Source organism: Varanus komodoensis, unplaced genomic scaffold, assembly GCF_004798865.1.
Source record: "Varanus komodoensis strain SLA01 unplaced genomic scaffold, ASM479886v1 scaffold5, whole genome shotgun sequence".
Taxonomy (NCBI): Eukaryota; Metazoa; Chordata; class Lepidosauria; order Squamata; family Varanidae; genus Varanus; species Varanus komodoensis.
The window spans coordinates 21764763-21784947 of record NW_025336087.1 but is presented as its reverse complement, the minus strand read 5'-3'; the positions used below and the strand labels follow the sequence as shown (position 1 = coordinate 21784947).

Below are 20185 nucleotides of genomic sequence, written 5' to 3'. Positions count from 1 at the left end.
GATGATGCCACCAACATCATGCAATTTAGAATATTATGTAATCCGAATGAATGGATTTAATTTTTAACACACTGGTGTTCAAAAGAAGCTTCTTTTGACAATTGTAGAGAATACTGATGTTGCGGAATAATAGCATCCAAGTGAAAGTGTTAAGAATCATTGGTGAGGGTGTTCAAGGAAAGGCTGGACATGCACATGGTAGCTGTCATGAGCAGAGCTGGCTGGGGCCAGGGGTCAGACTACATGGCCCAGGAGGCTCCTTCTGATTCGTTCTGTTTCTATATTTCTATAATCAGTTGATTTGTAGTGACTCTTGACTTTTGAGTCTTTCATGGATTCAGGGAAGATTATGACTTCATAAAGTTCTGGCAGTCTTCTCTGATACAATATTGGTGTTGGTATTTACCTATATTGGTAAAAGAAAATCCATATATTAATTCAAAACTAAACTCATTTGATATCTTTGCCCAGTTAATAGTAACATTACTGGTTTTTCTTATTAGGGAATCAAAATGAGATGCTTTAGCTTCTGAGTGTTTCCAGAGTAATAGATAGTTTCAAAGAAGGCACCAAGTAAGCCTTTTGAGATAGAGATTAGGAGTGGGAACCATGACTGGATTGGATGGATTCCACTTTCCCTTCTATACAAAGAAGTGTTTTTAATTCTGTCATTAGAAACCCATAATATGGCCCATGTAATCTCAGTTTTATACAGATAACATTAAGTCTTATGAATTGTATTACTTACAACACATAACCTAGGTAAAAGCAAGAAGATATCTGAACAACAGAACTAAAACTTACAGTGACATTATTTTATCAGTATTGTCAATGCATTAGTAGTCCAAGTAGGCAGATTAATTTACTTAACGGTAAGCTAAGTGCATTCTTGGCTCGTAAAGGAGAATCATTTGCTCACTTAAGCCAGATACCCACTTTTGATGGCAAATATCATTGCCTGGATTTCCCTTTGACAGTTTGGCAACCCTGTACCCCTGTTATAGTATCCATTTATTTGTCTTGTTTTCAGCCAGATTAATCCATTCTGTTTTGACAAGCAGAGTGATGGGTAATTGATAACTGTGATAGACACAAACAGAAGAGTTGGATGCTGAATAATTCAGCACTTTTCAGTATCAATAAGAGAACAGGTTGAAGAATTTGTGTCTCTATTTACACTTAAACTAAACTAAGTCAGCCCAGACATTTATGCTGCCAGTCTATCAGAAAATCAAACAGTGTACATTTGGTTTCCACCCGACAAAATGTTTTATAAGCTTGTAACAATATGTGTGAAGCTGCCAGAATAATAAATAGGTACAGCAGCCCATGCATGCTAATGTTATGTTGTAAGCAGTTTTGTTGACAAGTGCTAATACTTCTTTCATACTATCATCAAAAGCAGCTAATACAACAGCCATTATTTGCTGGCTTTCCAAGCAAGACATGATGGATTGTGACCTTAATATGGGTTAGCCGAGTTTTGAAAGTTAAACAACTTGCAATAAATCATAGAATTATTACAATGCAGTTTAATTGGTTAAGGACTGTTTATTTCCTAAACAGGGTGAAAAATTTCTGTTTCGGCACTTCTAATTTGCAAAGTGCATTTTCATTATGAATGGCAGTTTAATATTCTGCTCTTTTGTCATGCAAAATATGCAACACACAGGCAATCTATTAATTGGACAAAAATGCATTGCAAGCGTAAATTATCCTTTATATCATCACTTGTGAGCTTTTACATCTATTAAATGTGCTAAATGGAACATACTTAGTGTATACAACTTGCAAACTAGTCCTGAAACTTAATTCAACCTCAAGATTATTATGACCTTTATTTTTGGCAAAGTAAAGTAATTAAGTAATTGTAAACACAGAGGGCAATTACCTTTTCCTAAAGGCCTAAGTGGATATATTCTATTGACTTGGACCTCAAATCCCAATAAATCCACAGATTTTTTTTCCAGTGTGGAACATTGGATCATGGCTGCTATAACTAGCCATTTAATTATAAATTTCAATATATGGGCCTGGAAAGGCCTTTTGTAAGTTTACAAAATAAAAGTAAAACCTAATTCACTCTCAGCAAGGTGAAATGTAGCACCATACCCTTCATTTCCTGCTTATAAACGGCTGTATCAAATGGAGCCTCCTCTACTGATGGATCTTTGATCCAGTAGAAATCATGAATTTTTCATTTTTTCTGTGGTCTCTCATGCTGCCTTCCATACTGAAGATCTTAGCAGATCACAGTGCTATAGAGAAGAGGGAATCAACAAACTTATGCCACCCCTTCCACTCATGGAAGATTCTACTGAGTAAAAGAACCTTCTATCAGTGAGGGCACACAATCATGTATACATTTTATTTCACAGCCTTAATTAATAGTGAAGCACATGCAGTTATCAAAAACTTGAAGACAGATGCCTGAGCTACCTAGCAATTCCTTTTCAAAAACCAGGTCTACTTCTAGCCTCCTATAGCCTCCAATTTGAGGTTAATACTATCAACTCTATTTTGGCAATATGGAATGTGGGGGCGTGAATCTAGCTACCTTTTGTGAGAGGAAGAATCTCCTTTGTGAAGAAGGGCTCTGCTTACAAAATGTTCCTCAAAGTGATTTTTTGGGATTCTCCTGCCTGACACTATAGCTTTTCTTATTCAGCACAGTCTCTGGACCCTTTGTATAGCATTTTCATGGGGCTGGATAGGGCTTCTGTGGAAAGCAGGGTGCAAGGAAGTCAATTTCTGCCAATACAGTTGATCCAGCTTAAATCTGGATTCAACCCTGGAAGTATAGATCCTCCAAAGAACTATACTAGTAACACATCCACGCCATGTTGGTGAAACACTAAGAGAGCTGTTCTAGGCTTGTAAGGCAATATAATGAAAATAAAAGTACAATAAGCACTTTTGTTAAATAACCGTTTTAAAATATTTATCAAAGATGACATTGTTTTCAGTTCATTTTCAGTCATTTTGTTAGAAGGAAAACAATTTTATGAAATATGCTGCTGTATAAAAATAGATATATGTTATGTATTAGTAAACAGTGTATCTAGAACAACTAGAATAAGTATGTACACAAGTACATTAATTACATAACATTGGAGATTTGCCAATTTGATAGAGGTGAGCACCTGATGACAAATGATTATATACATATATTGTTAAATACTAACCATCCTGCAGCAATTCACATCAAATGAGCCTAAAGCAACATTATTGTATTGCAGCCAACTTCCTTTATTGGACAAGTTTGCCAGAATTCATTTGTATACTATATATTGTTGGGCTTATTTATTAGTAAATATACTAATACATAACCATTATACTATACTTCTATTTGGAAGGAGTTCCCAACTACAAGAGGTAGACAATAAGACAAGATAGCAGTCCTGGATCTGGAGGACTGCAGACCAAGATAGCAGTTGGATATGGAACAGGTGTGTGTGTGCACACGCACGTGCATCTGTATGCGGTAAATTCCAACCAAAAAAGACCTATAAAAAGAAAAGGAGAAAAATACTGTGTTTTTATATAAGTAGTTTTGGAGGATGTACAGATGACCTAAGATGCAAGGGGAAATTTGAGCTGCCAGAAGTGTCTGTTCCATTAGGGTAAATATGCTACTATTGCATAAGAACTCATAACCTAACTATATCACAGATACCACTAACAAATCAAGCCCATATATATTGCCTCAGTGGTGTCTAGAAACTGTTAACTCTTGAGTCCTAATCCTACATTCCAACTGCTAACCATGCTATTTCAAATGACTGCCCATAGGAATTGCTTAGCAGTCAATTGAAAATCAAACTTATAAAACTTATAAAAATCTCCCCTATGTGCCAGCCCACCCTTGAGATCGGAGGCAGAGGGGCTTCTTCAGGAGCCCTCTTTGAAGGAAATTAGGAGGATAGCTACTCGGAGAAGTGCCTTTTCAGTGGTGGTGCCCCGACTGTGGAACATGCTCTCCAGGGAGGTTCACCTGGCACTGTCGCTTTATTCTTTTCAGAGTCAGGCAAAGACCTTTTTATTTTCTTGATATTTTAACAGTTAATTGGTTATATCCTTGTCTTTATCGTTATTTATCAGATGCAGTGTGTTGTTGTTGTTATGATTTGCTTTGTTCTTTGTTTTTTTGTAAGCTGTCCAGAGACCTTTAGTAATGGTACAGCATATAAAAACTTTAAATAAATTAAAGTCCTTGGCATTAATTAGCACATAAGTTTTTTAAGGTAAAATTGAATACCAATGTAAAATGTGGTATGATTGGTTCATATCTTATTGTAATAATTAAACTTTCCTTTGTTGCAGCCATGTCACCCTGCACACCAGATGCTTATATGCCTCTGGATGCAAAGTTCATAAGCATATGAATACTTATAAGCATAACATTCAATATGTGGTGGCAATGATCTCCACTGTCACTATGCCTCACACCCTGCATATAATTTAGACAGTTATTTTGGCCATCTGGATTTACTCTCAGGGAGGGGGAGGAAAGGAGGCTGGGGTGCCAATTGCATTTAGCAAAAGTCCATGATCCCAACCTCTTCTTCCTCCCCATTATGCACACTTTTCACTCCCTCTGAGGCTCAATTGTGACCTTTTGTAGGGGACAGCCAGTCCAATTCTTTCCATGCTGGCTTTGAGGGGCTAGGGTATGGGTCTGGCCTTTAGATTCTAAAAAAGCCTATTGTCTCTCAGATGATGTTGGGAGGCCATAGTATTGCACATACAACAACATTCTCAGGTATGAACTAAGATATACACATGCACACACTCATTAAAAGCATTGAAACAATTAAGAACTGAAAATCAGAGACGTTCCTGTGCTAAAATAAATGTTTGTTAGTGCTATCTGCAGCATTCTATGAATTGGTAAGCATACTTTTAATTTGATTCATCAATTAAATGTAAGGAAATGGGCTCAAGCTTATAGAAATACTGAAGTTAACTGAAGGGATTATTATTTATATAAATTGTAGAGTGATTTCTGCAGGATTTCTTCACTTTGGTTCTTTAAAGTTTAGAATACTAATCTTTAAAATTTAGTCTCTTTAATTAGATATGGTAATTACATTCTTTAACATATGACAAGACTACATTTTAATTCTTTTTCTTTTTAAATTTTGAATTCTGCATTTTGACAGCTCAACCTTTAAGATTAATGCTTTAAAGGAACCCCTATATGGCTTGCCTGATAGTGATCTAATTTTGTGCAGGAATGCCTGGGATGTTATGTTGAACTGATTCACCACCCAGGTGGCTACATTTGGACTAAATGAGCTGTGAAGGGTTTCATCTCTGCCCATCACAGCCTTTCTTCATGGAGCCCACAGTAAGCAGCCACAGCTCCAATGCGATTTGTCACAACCCATCAATAGAAAATAAATTATTGCCATTCTAACTTGTCAATGGGCTTGTCTCTACTTCAGCTAGCTTAATGATTGGAAGCTCAAAGGGAACATTTCCAGCCTTTGTGGAGCATGATTATGACTGAGCACACTTCTCCCCCATGCATCTTGGGCAGCAAAAAGAGGTAGAGGAAGTAAATTAATTGGATGTTTGTGTCAATGATTCAATTATTGCATGTGAGTACCATAACATCTTATGGGAAGTCAAGAAAAATGGCTCAATTCAGATGTTTATTAGCATACTGGAACAATATTAATTTGTGCTTCATTCAAGGTCACAGGATTTATAGTTTCAAAAGAAAACTATGTGAAATATAAAAATACATCTCACTCGCTGGGGAGCTCTTGGCAGGATAAGAGCTTTCAGGAAGGAGATAAAGAGATGTGCTTGTTGTTTTTAAACTATCACCCATGATCCAGAGAGATGCATGAAAGATCCTGTGGTGCACTGAAAGTTCCTGTCACTTTAGCTGCTGTAAACCAAATCTAGAAACTTCTCCTGTCACAAACATAGATGTTGACACATGATCTGTTAAAAGGAAAGGTTATGTGCATGTACCTCACTTCACTGAATAACTTGCTTTACTCATTGCTCTGCAAAGCTCCATATACAAGGATGGTACTACACGTGAGCATACAATTATTTTACATTAGAGGAGTCACATACCCTCTACCAGGCAGGTCAAGATAAACTGGTTCTTACTACAAGCTCACTCCCCCAAGCCAGCCTTTTCAGCAAGACAAAGAACTTGTTGGCCCTGAGTGACTAGTCTTGCCAAAACAACCACCACCAAGGAACAATACATAACAGCAGCTCTGATGATATGTGGTGGCAAGCAAGCCCCAGCAGCCTGTTAGTTCAGACCGGCCTTTATTCTTGTATTTTTTTTGGCCTTTGCCATATACCCCTCCTTTCCTCAACTCTGTTTTTTCATCACCCATTGATTTATTTCATTTCTGTAATTGATAGTGCCTGTTGCCAATATTCACTTCCTTTATCTACCCTGATTCTTACTCAGCATTTGCATATCTCTCCACCTCCTCACCTTTCTGCAAATAGCATATAGTCATTATTGGCACTGAAACATTTTTTCCCACAGGTTTTCCTTCATTTTATTAGCTCTTTCCTGACTTGCTCTCCTGTTGCCTCTGCCCTTCTGTTCCACGTTCTTTAGTAATATTATGGATGAACTCTTACGCTGGATTGTGACCTATAATTGTAATTAATAGATCTAACATTACTATAACATTCAGCCATTTCATGCTGATCCTTAAAATATGGTTTTAAATGATGCACGTAAAAAGAGAAAAGAGCCATTTGCCATTATTATTTAATATCTATCAATGGTTTAAAAGAGACAAATTATTGCACTGCATATGCAAGATGTGTCAGTGCTTTCATCTTTGGTCATACTTCCATTAAAGGGAAATCTCCTGTCTTTGAGATAATTGTGCTTTATTTATGATACTGTGGAAACGCTAGAAAAGTCCAGTTTTTAAGGGGTTCAGTAACTGAATCTTTACATGTGTATTTAGGGTTTACGCTTTGCTCAATATCTTTATTGATTTTCTAGTTTTAAGTTAAGCAACATACACAGGTAGATATTTAAATATAGTTCACCCTAATTATAGTTTCAGTGTTATCACTTTTTCAGATGTTTCAGCTATATTGAATTAAACTAAAGGTCTAAATTTACTGTGTTTGGCATTCCAAGAACTTATTTATGTTTTGTATTGTTTGGTCCTCTGAGGAGAAATGACAGTATGAATATCTTATATAAAAACCAAGATCATTGCTCTTTTTCACTGCCTATCAAGCTGTTTGTGCTTAACCAAGCATTTATTTATCAGTTCTTAATGGTAAGGTCTTACAAGGTTACTACACCTGAGAGAAAAATATGTAAGACAGGCCGTTTAATTAATCACAAGGCGGGTTTGAGAAGGTCTAGATATTTCTATGTATAATTTTGGTATGTTTATTACAAGTCTGGATCAGTAAAACTGCAGTTAAAACATTGTCCCTTTCAAGTTACTGTGCTTCAGCTTTTGGAAGGTTGTATTTGCCATCCTGTACCTGAACAAAACTCTAAAACAATATTTGTATGTATATGCATATTCTCACAATCAAGTAGGTGGCTGACAGAGCAAAACATAATGATTAACATAGAAATCTGTCTTATTCCAAATCAGACTATTTGCCCATCCAGTCCAATAATGTCTACTCTGTGACAAGGTTCCAGAAGAAGTTTTTCATATCCCCTGCTGCTTCATCCTCTTATCTACAGATGCCATGGGTTGAACCTTTTACCTTGAGCAAACAAGTCAGTTTTCACAATCACTGCAGCCTATCATAGTTTATTTAAGTCACAATGGGTAGTAGTATGTGTCAGTGTCTTTTGTCTGTAGGGTTATTTGAGGGTTGTTTAACCATGGCATCTCCCTGGAGATGTTTTTTTTAAATTCAGAATGTCTGCCTGCATATATCATAAACTGACATAGCTTAAATAAACATGGCGATTTAGTTAATGATCATACCAACCTGGACAAAATATGTGCTGCATTTCTGAGTAACAGTCTCTCGCATCTGAATACATGCTTTAGTTGCCTAGGACTGGCATCTCACCATATAAATGTAGGCTACTGTCTGCAGGCATATTAGGTCTCTTGTATATTAATACATGCATTTATTTATGTAAAATTTTATACCCCACATTTCTTCTGAACTAAACTTAAAGCAGTATACTTCACTCTGAGAAGGGGTTGGTTCCCACACCCACCCTTGAACCTGGATCCAGATTTCTCCACCAATAATATACCAGTGTCTTGTTCTTGGGCAAGGTGCTCGAGGCGGTGGTGGCCAGTGTACTCCAAGCACTCTTGGAGGAAACTGACCATCTGGATCCTTTTCAGTCTGGTTTCAGGCCAGAAACTGGGACAGAAACTGCCTTGGTTGCCCTGTGGGATGACCCTTGCCAGGAAAAAGACAGGGGCTGTGCATCCCTGTTGGTTCTTCTGGACCTCTGAGTGGCTTTCGATACCATTGACCATAGTATCCTTCTAGATACTATGGCTGAGTTGGGGATTCGAGGTACTGCTTTGCGGTGGTTCTGCTCCTACCTGGCTGACCAATTCCAGAAGGTGGTGCTGAGGGATTATGTCTCTGTGCCATGGCAATTATCCATGGAGTTCTGCAGGGTTCCATTTTATCCCCCATGCTGTTCAACATCTACATGAAACTACTGGGAGAGGTCATCTGGAGGTTTGGGCTGAGGTGTCACCAATATGCTGATGACACCCAGCTCTACCTGTCTTTTTCATCTAATCCAGATAAGGCAGTGATGGTTCTGAATCAGTGCCTGGAGGGTGTGATAGTCTGTATATGGGTCAATAAATTGAGACTTAATCCAGGTAAAATGGATGCTCTGTTGATGGGCAGTTCAGCTTTCCTCTTGAGTAATATTTGTCCTATTCTGGATGGGGTTGCACTCCCCTTAAGGGACAGAGTGCATAGTCTGGGAAAGTTCCTTGACCCAGATTTATCTCTGGAATCCCCAGTGACTGCTGTCGTGAGGAGCTTTGACTGGTCTGTCAACTATGTCCTTACCTGGATGGGCAAAGTCTAGCAACAGTAATCCACACTGATAACCTTCTGATGAACAATACCACTCTCCGTGGGGCTACCCTTGAAGAAGGTTCAGATACTTCAGTTGGTACAGAATAGAGCTGCAAGACTGCTCACCAAGACTAGCAGACATGATCACATAACACAAGCCCTATATCATCTTCATTGGCTACCATTTGGACCCAATTTAAGATGTTAACTTTGAGATATAAAGTCCTAAACAGTTTAGGGCTTGGATATTTGAAGGAACATCTCGTTCCATGTTCACCTGCCCACCCCAAGATCTTCCAGTGAGAACCTTGTTTGGGAGCCCTCTTTGGATGTGGTTAAAAGAGTGGCTACCCAGAGAAGGGCCTTTTCTGTGGTAGCATCCAGGCTTTGGAACCTGCTCCCCAGAGATGTGGTCTGATGCTGATGCTTTATTCTTTTCGGTGTCAGCCCAAAACCTTTTTATTCATTGTGTATTTTAAGGGCTGATTGTTTTATCCTATAACTGGAATTATTTTATTGTATATGTTTTATATTCTGTTTTAATGTGCTGTTACGCTTCCGGTTTGTGAGCCATCTTGAGATGTCATGAATGGAGCTGGCTGGAGACAGGTGTTAGACTAGATGGCCAGGGAGACCCCTTCTAACTTGCTCTATTTTTCTATGAGATCAATTTTGGATAAAGACATGATATAAATGTTTTAAATAAATAGACAATAAAGTTTTAAAAATATCTAAAGCACAGTAAAAACAGTTCAAATTACTACAGTCTGTTTCATACAATAAAACTGAGAACAGAAGAAAAGAAATCAGTATGAAAATAAGAGAAGAACAGAGGAAAAACAAGATGCTTCTTCAAGAAAATCTAGGGAATCAAAAGAGAGATTCAAACCTAGCTTAGAAATACTGAAAGACTAATGGGGGAACATATGATCTGATTATAAAACAAAGAGAAGGTAGAAAGAATATATGGCAGAATAGATAAAAATGACCAATTCCTTTGAACTGAAACCCTATGAGTTACAGCCTGCAAGGCTAGTGGAAGCTACTCTGAAAGCACTTGGAAATAATAAAGTACCTAGAATAGATAGGATACCAACAGAACTATTCCAAGCAGCAGAGACTTAATCAGTCCAAATCCTAACAAGAATATGCTAACAAATCTGGAAAACAAAACAAAGGCTCACAGACTTGAACATTCAATATACAGTCTCCAAGCAAAGAGATACAAAGGAGTGCAACAATTATAAGACCATTTCACTAATTTCCCATGAAAGCAAAATGATGCTCAAGGTTTTACAACAAAAATTTCACCCTATCTGGAATGTGAAATGTCTGATGTTCAAGCTAGATTCCAAGAAAGCTAGTGGCACTTGATATCATATTGAGAATATACGTTGGATTCTAGAGTGCACCAAAGAATTTCAGAAGAAAATCAGGGTATGCTTTATAGACTATAGCAAAGCCTTTTACCATAGCCTTTCATGAGAAGCTATGGATGGCCCTGAAAGAAACTGGTGTTTCCCAGCACTTTTGTATGAACACATGACCTGTATTGTGGTCAAGAAGCTATTGTTTGGATGGAATATGGAAAAATGGTTTCCTATAGGGAAAGGCATCAGACAAAGGTGTTTTAATTTTCTATCTGTTCAATTTGTATGCAGAACATATCATAAGCTCAGAGACAGTGGGAATGAAAACTGGTGGAAGATAAATCAGAAATTAAAAATATGCAGAAATACCTTATTTCTGGGAGAAAGCCACAATGAATTGAAACAATTCCTGATGAAAGTGAAAGAAGAAAGTGCAAAAGCATGACTTCAGCTGACCATTAAAAAAACTAAAAATCATAACCACTGAAGAGTTTCACAACTCCAGTGTCAACAATGTAGAAATCAAAATTGTGAAGAATTCTGCAATCCTTAGCTCAGGCATCAATTGAGTGGGTGACTTCAACAAAGACATTCAAAGAAGGCTGGGACTCAGAAGGACAGCAATAAAGGAACTAGAAAATATCATCTAGTGTAAGAACATTTCATTGGGGATCAAGGCCAAAATCTACAGTATTGTATTCCCCATCATTGTGTATGGCTGTGAAAGCTGGACAGTGAAGAAAGCTGACAGGAAGAAAATAGAAATGTTTTAAATTTAGTACTGGAAGAGATTTTTATGAGTACCCTGAGCCAACAGAAATACGAACAAGTGGTGCCTAAATTAAATCAAGCCAGAACTTTCCCTAGAAGCAAAATTGGCAAAACTGATGTGCCCACTGTCCTACTTTGGGCACATTAGGAAAAGGAAAGAAGTGTCACTGAAGAAGACAATGATGTCAGGGAAAGGCAAAGGCAGAAGAAGAAAAGGAAGACAACTATGAGCTGGATTGATGCCATTAAGGAAGCCACAGCCTAGAGTTTACAAGAGCTGAGCAGGGCTCTCAAGGGCAGGACATTTTGGTGGTCATCCATTCATAAGTTGGAGATAGCTTGATGGGATGTAACAACTACTGCTACTACAAAGAAAGAACTTTAACCCATATCAAAGCCTAGGCAAAATTCTAAAAAAGTCTTTGCAGCTTATCTGAAGCCTAAAAGAAAGGGGACTGATCTAGGGAAGTAGTAGTTCTACAACCTGGGTCCCACAATAGAAAAGGCCGTGTCTTTAATCACAACTAGCTAGTTGTGCTTCTGGGAGTGGGTGTGACACATAGGCTCTCCAATGTTGAATGAAGTGGTTAGACTAAATTGTCAGGGAGTAGACAAGCCTTAAATTTCAACCCATTCCAGGTTTACTAAGTTGGAACCAGCAGTTTGAAATGTACTTGGAAACCAGTGCAGGTGAAACAGTGATCAAATTATTCCCCTCATTAGTAATTTATAATGTATACTCTCATTAATTCCTCTTCCTGTGATAAAGAAGCTCAGGATGAATGCCTTTGTCTCTTCCACAGCACCATCTGGACTGTTGCTGCCTAGATTTCCTGGGTTACCTTTCTTTCCCCCATTTATCACAATGAGTTTAGATTTCAGCAGTTGGTTTATGAACTAAATGAGATGCACTAGAACCTCTACCTCATTCTGACGTCTTCTGTATATATACCATTCTTGCATCAGTAGCATCCAGCTGCCATTGCTAACCTTGTGTCATATTCTGATTCCACAAATGATCATCTACACACTCTGTAAATCAACAACAAAGCCTCTTCATGCATTAGTCAGTTTTACATAACAATCAAGACTAAATACTGGATATTACTGGGAACAGTAGGTGAGGGGGATAGAAGATACAGGCAAGATGGTTAAGTTTAGCACTGCATTAGTGCTGGTGCAGCCAAAAGGTTTTAGATGTTTTGCCTTGTGTCTTAGCATTTCATTCCACTGTGGTATGGACTATATACAAAAGCAGTATATAAAATGACTCTGCCTGTGCATAAGCAGAGAAATGCAGGTAGCAGGTGGGTCTCCATAAAGGTATGAAATTTTTTGACAGAAGAAAACATAAGTAGCGTGTTGTCAGGAGGAAGAGCATAAAGTGCGATGTGGAAGTACTGGGATGTTGAAACATGAAAGCATTTAGAAGTGAGTTTATGAATTTCTCCTATTGGAGTCAGTTGGTATATATATTGGACAATAATAATGGGGAAGTTTTGTGAGTGATTAGAAAGATTGTATTTTCAATTTTTAAGCATTTGTCAAATTTTCTAGAAACATAATTTGAAGGTTTAGAGAAAATTCATTTAAATATGTATTTAATTAAAATATATCAACAGTTCTTAAGCCTTTTGATGCACAGGCTGTGTAATTATGGTCTTTAAAATGATTAGATAAATGCTTCCTTTATAATTTCCCTTTCCTACAACTGTGTTTTCATGCAAGTTGTTTTTATCTTGGAGGCATATTTCATTTTGTGTCAGTTTACCCTCCCCCATCCAGAAAATGCTTTATCTGTGAAATATGTTAATATATGCATGCCACTTTCACTATTGGATAAAGCTGTAATAGTACAGCTAAAATCAACCACAGAAAGGGAGATTAGTTTGTTTTTGTTACCCATGTGACTAAATTGTTCATTTGTTGCCCAAAAGTAAATTACAGACTAGCAAAAATGACTGAAACTGTGGGCTGGATCTTTTGTGTGAGGAAATTACCTGAAAAATTACTGGATTAAGTACAGTAAGCACAGTGTTGTAAGAAGTCTGCTTCACTGCCATAACATAAAGGCAGAACTCCCAGCAAATTCGACAAAATAAGGAGGTTACAGAAGAAGCAATTAAAAGAGAAAAACTCCCCCACACCCACCCTTCCAAAGCACCACCATTGACTGCTTGTTCCTCAGCACACATGAAATCTAATAAGTGCAATGGCTGGATTCTCAAACTTACAGAAGAGTATCAAGTACAACCTACTTAAACTGACTACTTTGTCCATCTAACTTTTACCTACTTTTTTGCCTGCAATTGTGCTGAGGGGAGATTAATCCTAATTAAAACAAGCAACACATAGCAGAAAATTCTGTCAAATGCCATAAAGTTAGAAGAAAAGACAAATGCAAAAATAATTAATTGCTGGCTTTCTTGGCCAATGGCGGTCCATTCTAGGAAATATTACAAAATTAAATAATTTCAAAGGAGCGATGGTATGCTATTCTTGCTCTTCTCAAATTCTTCTGGAGTCTTAGCTCTGTGAACCAGGCTGCCTGCTTGCTTTTCATTACTTACTAGTAAGGGAGATCCATGTTCAAGTTCCTTATATTTCTTTAATAATACATTTGTTTTTATTTACTAACAATACAATAGCAAATTTTAATTTATTGATGATCCTAATGCCCTAGTCTAATATATTGTCTCATGCACATGTATTGTATAAGCAAATCTGCATATGTCAAGATGGATATAGGAACAAATGGTCCTTTTCCAGAGCATATTTATATTCTGTATTTCAATGCAATGGGAAATAGTTACTCTAGAGTAGGGAAAGCTAGCTCAAACAGCATTCAAATCCATGAGTACAAAGTTTATTTTTAACACACACATACATATTTACAAAAAAAGGGAAAATTGTTTGGTTAGTATACCAATTTCCTTGCAAATAGACCAATACTCTACTACTGGGTGGGGTTAGAGATGAGGAAGAACAGAGGTGGGAGAAGTTAACATTTGTCAAAAAAGGAGAGGAAAGAAATGCCAGAGTAAAGCTTGGGTATTGGTGTAAATGACATGCTGCAGGGAGCAGAAACTGACAGACTTAAAAAAGGAAAGGAATAAGAGCTGAAATTACCCTTTTCTGGGGTAAGGGGAGCACAAAAGACTCCACACAACAGCCAAAGGATGATATAACCTGTAGTGGTTCTGGCATGGCTGGTCCTCCCAGTGATGAAGAGATTCAACAGAGCTTTGCAGGAAAACAGAGCTACCACAGTTTGATTCAAAGATAGAATTACAATAGAGAGCCTTGAGAATGGGCCTTCTCTTTATTCCTGCCTGTACCAAAGAAAGAGATATATAGAGAGGTAGGGAAACTTGGAGGCCTTACAGGAGGAGAGGAACTTGCCAAAACTTTGTTTGGCACTTAATCCTTACATTGCTTTAAAGATGCCAGGCATCTGGTGGACTTCCTTTTAATGCTGGCTTGATAAAGCTCTCACATCTTCCCTATATACTTTTATTCAGATTTATCTTTTTATACTTAGATTTTGAGGTATCATCTTAATATGGTTACAGTGCTTAATTTAATACAGTTGTAGCTAGGCTGTAGCCTAGTTTGAACATTTTCTTTCCTGAAGTTCAGTCCATATGAACTGGAAATTTTCATTTAATCTCCTGTCTGATCATACAGTGGAGACATACCTACATGCATACATACATTCCATTTTATTCTCTCTGTACCAAATGTTTTGCATGCTTTGGGAGGTTCTTCAGAAAGGCATTCCAAAAGGACCTTGCTGCCCCAACTGCCTGTCATCACAGGTGCCCCCAACATTGAGTGGTCAGAGCTCTGGCATTGGAGATAGGAAGAAAGAGGAGGGGTCACCACACTGCATCTGTGAAATTAAAGTGGGACTTGCATTGGGATTGGTTTGGTGTTGGTTCAGGTGTTGGTTCACTTGTTGAGGCCTGAGGATGTTGACAAGGTGCTTGGCCAGGTTCAGCCTACCACCTGTATGTTTGACCCTTGCCTATGATGGCTCATCATTCACAGTAAAGGGATTTGTACAGTCCAGGAGGCTGTAAATGCCTCTCTGAAAGAGGGAGTGGCTTAAAAGAGGCTGTAATCAAACCACTCCTGAAAAAAGCTAAACTGGACCCAGAGCATGTTAACAACTATAGGCTAGTGGCCAATATTCCCTTGGGCAAGGTGTCTGAGTGGGTGGTAGCTGAGTAGCTCCAGGATCTCTTGGATGAAAGTGATCATCTTGATCCCTTTCAATTGAAAGTCAGGCCTGGTTTCAGAATGGAGACTGTCTTGGTCACCCTGTGAGATAACCTTTGCCAGGAGAACGATAGGTAGCGCATGGCTCTGTTGGTTTTCGTGGACCCCTCAGCAGCTTTTGATACAATTGGCCATGGTATCTTTCTGATAGGCTGGCTGGGTTCCAAGTTGGAGGTACTGCTTTGTGGTGTTTCCACTCCTACCTGACCAGCTGATTCCAGAAGGTGGTGTTGGGAGTTTACTGCTCTGTGCCATGGCAGTTATACTATGGTTTACCATAGGTCTTTATTTTATCCCCCATTCTATTTAACATCTACATAAAACTGCTGGGGGATGTTATCTGGAGTGGTGGGCTATGTCACCAATATGCTGATGACACTTAGCTCTACCTCTCTTTTTCATCCAATCCAGGTGAGGCAGTGGCCACTCTGAGTCAGTGTCCAAGCTTGGTAATAGATTGGGTGAGGGCCAATAAACTGAGACTTTATCCATATAAGACAGATGTGCTTTTGATGGTCATCTGTCTAGTTGGGTGACATTAAACCTACCCTGGATGGAGCTGCACTCCTCCCAAAGGAAAGGGTTTGTAGTTTGGGGGTGCTCTTGGACCCTAAACTATCATTAGTCACAGGTTGACTCAGTGGCCTGGAGCACCTTCTATCAGTTCAGGGTGATTTATCAACTATTTATTTATTTATTATTTATTTATTTAGAAAATTTCTAGGCCGCCCCATTCGCCGAAGCCTCGGGGCGGCTTACAAATAAATAAATTAAAATACATAAATAGCAATATAAAATACACATAACTGTATAAAATAACTACAACCCTTCCTGGACAGGCAGAGCCTTGCAACAGTGACCAATGCTCTGGTAACCTCTTGCTTGGATTATTGTAACACACTCTACATGGGGCTGCCTTTGAAGACAGTCTGGAAATTTCAGCTGGTTCAGAGCACAGCAGTGAGGCTGCTGATGGGGGCTGGCTGATACAAACACATTATGCCAGTTCTCTTCCAATACCAGTGGTTACCAATTGAAGTCCAGACCCAATTAAAAGTGCTTGCACTAATATTTAAAGACCTAAATGTCATGGGTCCAGGTTATCTAAAGGTTATCCACATATGTCAACCCAGACTGAGGTTGTTGTCTGAGTTCCTTCTCAGAAAGCCATATTTGAGGAAAGGGAGGTGGTTATGAGGAGGAATGGCCTTTTTGGTGATGGCACCCCAATTATGAAATCAATTCTCCAAGAAGGTGCACCTAACACCCATTCTTTATTCCTTCCAGTGCCAGGTAAAAACTTTTTTATTCACCCAACATTTTAACAGTAATTTTAATTATCTTAAAAGATATTTTCTCTATATTGCATGTTACTGTGTTTTACTGCTCCGGGATTGCTACTGTGGATTTATTGTGACCCTATTGTTGCTATTTTAGCATTGCTTTTATATTGATGTATTATTTATCTTTGATATTAATGTATTGTTTTTTATTTGTTAATTTTGATTATGTAAACCACCCAGAGATTCAATTTGGCAAATGGATGGTATGGAAAGAACAGAACAGAACATAAGCTTGACCTGTATACTACAGCTCCAAGCTGGTCATGTAATTATGGAATAGGCCCATGGTGGTGGAGGTGGTGGTGGTTTTATTTTCATTTCTATGCCACCTCATAGAAAGGTTTGGTGCTGTAATCTGCCCCTGTGCACCCACAGATAGGACTATACAGAGCACCTCTCAGAGAACAATATGGGTAGAGATTGGGTTTTCTTAACTCATTCTATGAACTCTAGTGGATGTCTTTTTGTCTTTGGAGGCCATCTTTATACGTCCCATTTTACAAGATAGTATTTATTTGTATTGGAAGCCGCCCCAAGGCTTTTGCGAATGGGGCGGCATAGAAGTGTTCCAAATAAAGTGTTCCAAATAAATAAATAAATAAATAAAAAGATGCTTATATTTTATAAGCATCATACAGAATATGATCTAGACAAAGTTTAAGTCTCAAAAATATCAGTAAGAGAATTAAACACATGCTTAAATCTTTCTTATTGAAACTAATATACTTTAAAAATCTTAATTTTCACTTGTACCTGCCTGTAGTTGTCAAAATTAACTATAACAACTGGGATTGAAATAAAGTTTTCTGTGCTAAATTGTCATAGCAGTAGCACAACATGATGGTTATGCTAGTCATAAACAAAATACTCAATAATGGCACCAGAACTTGGTCCAAACATTTCTAGTACTAATTTGGAAGGCAGATTTGATTTAATTTAATTTAATCTTTGGAAATTCTAATTTGCTCCTAAATAAAGTCGGTGCCAGTTATAGGTTTAAAAGACTTATCTGAAAGCAACATTTTTGTTAATTTGAAATAACACAGGTTGAAAGATGGCTGTTCAATTGATGGAGCCAGGACTTTAAAATAAATTCATTCATATTGCTTGAAGTGGTACATTATCAAATTTTTGTCAGCTGCTACTGCCAAAATAAGGCTTATGCATTTTGGATATGCTAATAAAGGCATGCTCCATTGTGGGCATCTCTGGAGTTATAAATGTTGAATCCTCTATGATATCTGGACACAGAGGCTTTTTAAAATTCCTTTTGCAACATTAATGATTATTTGTTGCCCTGATTCTTACTATTTATGCTGCTGGAGTCTTTTCAATATAATTATGCAATCATTTCTAAGAAACAAGCAGATTACACTTCTAAAGCTTCATGTATTTCATTTTTCAGTATATATTGACAAAAAGTGGCCTCAGAATATATAAATCCCAACATTTTTGGAAAAAAGCAGAGGTCTAAACTTAATCTTGGGGCCCAAAATCAGCATAAGAGCTGCAATACAGTAGAGCACACTGAAAGGTAATTGGCCCTAATCCAGTTATAGTCACAGGCAGCAAGTCATGCATAACAATTGGTGGCCCTGAATGCAGATGCACATCCCTGTTGACATCAAAAGATGCATCCAGCCAGTTTAATCTGCATATGGAACTCTCTTGCTGGATGAGTGACTACCTTTAAGAGAATAAACAGATTTTCATAAAAAAAGTGTATTTAGAATCAACTAGCAGTACATTTTAGTACATAGATTTTTATGTTACTCAGCCAAAATTAAGCATTTTAAATGGTTTCTTATAGTTGCATTCATTCCAAGGAGATACTTTTAAAATCAGTAACAAATCTTATTAATTAAATGAATCAATCAGATTAATTATGCAATGCTCAAAATAGCTGAGCCAGGCTATATAATTCATTCTTGGATTTGTTTGATACTGAACAGGACAGAAAAAGCAGTTCATTTGGGACAGTGGCAGATGTAAAGACATAGTTAACATGGTTAGATGCTCTAATAATAATATAAATAAAATCAAGATGAAAACAGCTATACTAGTGATATACAGTATAGAATCTAAATATTTATCCTGAATATTATTGTAAGAGGCAGCAAAGTCATATGGTAATATGCTGACAGGATGGGAATTGCTGACACTGGCCCATAAGGCTCATAATTGCTGACACTGGCCCATGGCATACAGTCCTTAAGTATGTTCAGACAAAGAATAGCAGTGACAAAGTGGGAATGGTCCAGTACTTGCTTTTAATTAATGGTAATGGTTAAAGGACAACTTCGCCACAGGAAACTTTGTAGGATGTAAACACTTCGTAAGGTCCTCTAGACAGTCATAATGAATGCTTGTCTTAATGTTCTGTCATAGCACACAATATAATTGAATTTGTTGGTTAGCATATATTTTCGTTGTATTTGTATCCTGTGCTTTTTCCAAAGAGTTTAGAATAGCACGTATATAAACCTGCTCAGACACTAAGATCAACTACAGAGAACACAGGTACTCATATTTTAGCAGGCAACCTAAACATTTTGTGCTGGCCCCATTTTTACCAGATTAGTGTTAGCATTAGTATTTCTGTACCATCCAATAGCTGAAACACTCTGGGCCATTTACAACAATTCATTAAAAATACAATAAAATGCCACAATTTTACCCAAAATACAAACATGTAAAAACAAATTTAAAAGAGCTAACACAGCTTATCATGAAGAATACATCCGTAAAACATCTGCAATAGGTAATCAACTCAAGCTATTGAACATCCTCCGTATGTATCCTTAAATGGCTTAGCATAAAGGGCTATCTTAACTTGGCTCTGAAAAAATGAGTGTTGTGACCAGGCAGGCCTCAGTGAGGAGGTCATTCCATAGTTAGGGGCTACCACTGAAAAAGTCTTCTCCCTGGTTGCTGCCCTCTCAGCCTCCCTCAGAGCTGGCAGTCAGAGGATGTTCAGCATTGTGATCGGGTAGATAGTAGTTAGGAAAAATGCTCCATGGAGTATTGCAGATTGAAATTGTTCATCTGGTTTTCTAGTTGACTGTTTTAAAACAGGCCTTAAAGATGTAGATGTTCCAGTTTGCTTTTAAATGAATGGATGAACATTTTTCTATTCATTTTACTGTTGTGTTATTTTAAATGCCTGTACTACTGTTAATTATTTACATTGTATATTTCAGTATTTTAATTTTTTATTTTGCTGATTGCCTTCAGGAGGCTTCCCTTGAAAGGCTGTACAAAAACATTTTAAATAACTAAATGTAACCTCATAATCAGCTTGTGAGGCACATTAGAGTAGGAAAGAATGATTACACCATGAGCTTGGCATTATAACTGAAGACTGACCAATAGTTTGTGAAT

At 37.7% G+C, this 20185-nt stretch overlaps 1 protein-coding gene across 4 annotated transcripts in view; it reads left to right on the top strand.

Annotated features, from left to right (window-relative positions):
- Positions 1–20185, top strand: part of KIAA0825 (KIAA0825 ortholog) — a 255517-nt gene that overhangs the window by 232110 nt on the left and 3222 nt on the right. Inside the window, exon 21 of one of the 4 annotated variants that reach the window (XM_044445743.1) lies at positions 5448–5533. The exons of the other annotated variants lie outside the window; for them this stretch is intronic. The gene's annotated coding sequence lies outside the window, so the exon portion shown is untranslated. Of the gene's footprint in view, positions 1–5447; positions 5534–20185 lie in introns of those variants that run through there. 4 annotated transcript variants of the gene reach the window in all.